Here is a 4,211-nt window from a genome sequence, read left to right as displayed (position 1 = left end):
GACATCGAGTCCTCAATCAATGTAGATGATTCAACAAGGTAGACCGAAGCAACTCGTCGATCAGCTATCACCACATCGTTGCCGAGAATGGCATAGCGATCAAACTAGTGACTGTCTACGGCTTATGCCTTCACTCGGGGGAGAGCACCCATCCAAAAAGCAGAAAAGTGAAGAAGTGCAGTTAGTTTTGAAAGCCAAACCCTCGGATGGACCTAAACTAGACTCAGTCCGAGCTCCTGCAAGAGGGTCCAAAGTAGAGTGGCATGGAATCGGCCGGAAAAGACAGATATGAGAATTGCGTATATTGAGTGAGATGCCGCTTCAAAGATGCTGCTTACCTAGGATGGTGTGCCTTTCGCTCCTTTGGCTTTCTTTCTCCCGGAGACCATGCCATTCCTCGACCCACTCAAGCTCAAGCCTTCAAAGTCAGATGAGGAGCTGGCTTCCCTCAAAGTAGCTCTGGCTGACTTGCCCGTTCCGCTTCTCTCCCGCTTTTGGGCGGTTCTTCCTCCAGCAGCCTATTCTTTCACAGCTTCTATGCCAAGGGCTTCTTTATTATAGAATTATCTTATGCATGCAAGATGTATTGGGGTCACATAAAATGGATTATTATTATTAAAATGAAAAGCGCTCTTAGTTCAGTTCGGTAGAACGCGGGTCTCCAAAACCCGATGTCGTAGGTTCAAATCCTACAGAGCGTGATTCCATTCTTGTTAGATCGAGAATGACAATGAAATAATTGAACAGCAGTCTAAAGTCTGAATTTGACCTCCTGTGGATTAGGGTTAAAACAAAGAAAAGAAATAGGAGGTCAATAAACAAAAGAGTCCTGCTGACTAGCTTATCGCGAACTATGCTACGCTCCGTTCGCTTGCTTGCTACTCACTGTAACTCCGCATTCATTAGCTCTAAAGCCAACAAACAAGTCAACTTCAAAAGCTTACTCTTCTCCTTTACTGTACCGATAGGTGCGGGAGCTGGCCTCTGATGGACTCAAACTCGAGGCGAAGGTGCATGAGGAACTAAGACGTTGCGGATCTCGGGCCTTCTGCAGCTTCTTGGCACAGCCACAAGCGGAATATGTAGAGCATAACTCCTCCTCCATGGAGGAGGGCTGGTGCCAATGGTCCCTCATTATTGTGTAAAACTCCAGGATAGGCCGATTGTCTCGATATGCAGTAGGGAGCTCCTGGAACACCAAATAAGCAATGGCAAGGCTGGCCTATCCTTTCTTTCTTGCTTGTTAGAATTGATATTGAATCTAAATTCTAGAGAAAGGAGAAGAGCAGCGACACCGATAGCAAATCGCACAAGAGGCGAAAGCTTTGGAAGTCGCTCGAGAGATGGAGATAGGCGAAACACTTGACTTTACAGAGTACGATCGATGGTGGACGGAGGGTCTAAAGAGATCTTACAGAGGAGACATGGTAGGCGATTGGTAAGCCGATGTTCTGATTCATTTTTCTAGTTTTAGACACAGAGAATGCCTGTTGAAGAATGAGCCGGCGACTAGTAAAGCCGCTGGAGAAGTGTTTGAGGCAGAAGGTATCCATTGATGCACCTTTAGTTTAGCATCAACTTTTGTGTTGTGCTCTGACGGCTCAGCACGAAGGTGCTTACGAGACGCTACTCGGAATTAGCTACAGGCGGCCAGAGTTGGGAAGGATTGGGCGGCAAGCACACAGTCGATGAAGTAGATCCGGCCCAGGGTGTTACCCTGCACTTGTAAGACGGCCCATACAGTACCAGGGAGGAAGCCAAAAAAAACGTTAAGTTAATATTCCAGCGGAGATGAGGACCATCAGACACCGATTCTGAGGATTCAAGACACAATACAAGAGAGAGATGGAGTCATCTGGTTGCAACACGACTTGGGAAACCTTTTTGATGAGCAGCTCTACTGGTGTACGATAAAGACTATGAAGCGCTGGAAGAAGACTTCAGGCAGGTCATCGATAGTTGACGCATGTCATTACAAGAGGGACCTGGGGAGGAGCACTTTACTGTACTTCAGCATTACCAGCATCTAGTCTTTAGACAAGCAATTATTGGAGCCAGCCTATGAGGCACAAAAGGACAGATGGCATTACCAAGAACCGGAGATGGGACAACTTCTGCATTTTTGTTTAGGGCTTAACCACACTAAGATTTTTTTCAGTCTAATAGCTGTAATAGCCTACTGCATTTACTCTCTAACGCGCCTGGGAATAGATTCCACGGTAAATTGCAATAGTCAATAAGATCTGAGGCTGTCAAAGCTCAATTGCTAGATTTCGTTCTTGTGCTTATAGGCTATTCAACGGCTGAGACTTCGTCCCTAACATCCTTCTCTAAAGGGTAAGAGGCTACCTACCTACTAATATTTCACTCTGTAGGGCTTGGTAACAAATCATATAAAGACAGATTTCCGGAAGGAATCATAATCTCATCCCTTGCTGATCAATCACAGGATGGGATTTAACGAAGGCCAGGAAGTCAGAATTGATCTTTCCATTTAATCTATTTCAACACTCTGATTACTTTTGAATCTTATCCGTTAGAAGCTATAGGCTAAGCTGTTGAATAGGATTCCGTCCCTCATTCCTATGCTCTAGTAGGCCGGGAAATGCTGCCAGAGATTAAGATGGAGGACTAGCCCGCCGTTTTTCCTCGATATCTTGAGTTAGGAAAACCGGATACAGAGAAGGCTACGGAGAAGCAACTATTTAGATTGTTTCTGATATTCCTCTTGGCGCGCATTCCCGTTCTTTGTAAGATCTTGTGGTCAAGGGGCTAATTGACTCGCATGCTTACCGCGGAGCGGAAGTTAGTACTTAAGCGGACTTAGCCGCTGATTGAACTGATCTCGAAGCGGACCGGGTTGCTAGTACGGCGGGAAGGGTAGGATTTGAGGGGGCAAGGAGTCGTTTCTTTTCCGCCAGAATAGCAATGCCAATACCTTACCTCCTTTTCCTACTCCTCCTTCTCAGTCCCTTAGGCTCCCCTAATTAGTTGAATCCTGCTCCCAGAAACAGGAAAGCAAACAAGCCACCAGCACTTCAATCAGTAAAGCCACTCGCTTTCTTCCTCTTCCTTTTCACATTGTATTTCAGATCCTCCACCTAGCCAAGTAGGTCTCAAAAGGTTCGCCCCGCGCTTAGTCGCCGCAAGCTCCATATAGGGTGTTACTTTGCGGGCTACTGAATAGAATCTTCGGTTAAAGGCATTTACCATATCGGCGCAACTATTGATCGAGTTCGGCGCGAGGCGTGTATACCACGTGAATGCGACACCCGGCAGAAAAGTGCTTCAACAACAAACTCTCATCGTGAGCTGTGTCTCCGCTGGCAATTTATTAATAACTAATATGCTGCTCTGCGAGATCTCCCCACTTCCATCATACAACCGAAACCCGCTAATGCTAAGGAAGGAGCGAGGCGAGATCCATCAGAGGTGTGCTAGACCGGTAGAAGGAGTGTGGGAGACTCGTTAAAAGAAACTTATAAAGATGCTTGCCAAGTGGATCAAGGCAGTGCCTTTTGATTTTACTTGCTGACGAGTTGGCCGTGGAGGATGCGGCCTGTCAGGAAGATCGGCTTTGGTGCTCGATTGCTTAGAAGGCTAATTTTGAGCTTGTGTTCGCTCTCTCCTGTCATGCATCATAGCTGGGTGGAACACAAAGACATACATCGATTTCTTTTTACCAAGATTTATATATTTGGATAATATGAGGGATTTTTCGCTAAACAGAGAACTATACCTAAGAACATAGAGTTTTCGCCGCTGAGAGATCACTATTCTCCCTCCTCGTGGATGAAAGGAAGCAATGCCAAGTGTCAAGGGTACCCAGCAAAATAGAAAGAAAATGCGAGCGCCATGCTATCAAGAAAGAGAACCAGCCCCTCTTCAGTATAGGCAGGTCTTTCTTTAGAACAGATTCATTCCAGAACAGAAAACCTAATTTAGAATCAGAATCGCGCTTGGAGCCTATCGCTAGAACGAACAACACACCTGCGACCAGACTTGCTACGCTAGTAGGGCTTGTGGGCAAAGCAAGAGATCTTATTTTATCCTTAAGGATAGGGAAGTCTACCTCAACCTCGGGGGGAGATATCGGAATAAAGTGCCCTGCCTCTGGATTCCTTGATTGATCTTGTCTTATGAATAGATAGGAAGAGAATCTGATCAATCTAGGCAATCTTGTCCGAAAGAATCACAAAGTCCCGTAACCC

General features: G+C 46.0%; 1 non-coding gene across 1 annotated transcript; it reads left to right on the top strand.

Annotated features, from left to right (window-relative positions):
* Positions 1 to 627: 627 nt before the first annotated feature.
* Positions 628 to 701, top strand: TRNAW-CCA. Its single transcript has one exon. It is a non-coding gene; the product is annotated as a tRNA-Trp (tRNA).
* Positions 702 to 4,211: the final 3,510 nt, after the last annotated feature.

The sequence above is a fragment of the Arachis ipaensis genome, unplaced genomic scaffold, assembly GCF_000816755.2.
Source record: "Arachis ipaensis cultivar K30076 unplaced genomic scaffold, Araip1.1 Aipa873, whole genome shotgun sequence".
Classification (NCBI taxonomy): domain Eukaryota; kingdom Viridiplantae; phylum Streptophyta; class Magnoliopsida; order Fabales; family Fabaceae; genus Arachis; species Arachis ipaensis.
The sequence above is the reverse complement of the archived record's forward strand: the minus strand, read 5'-3'. Positions and strand labels throughout refer to the sequence as shown.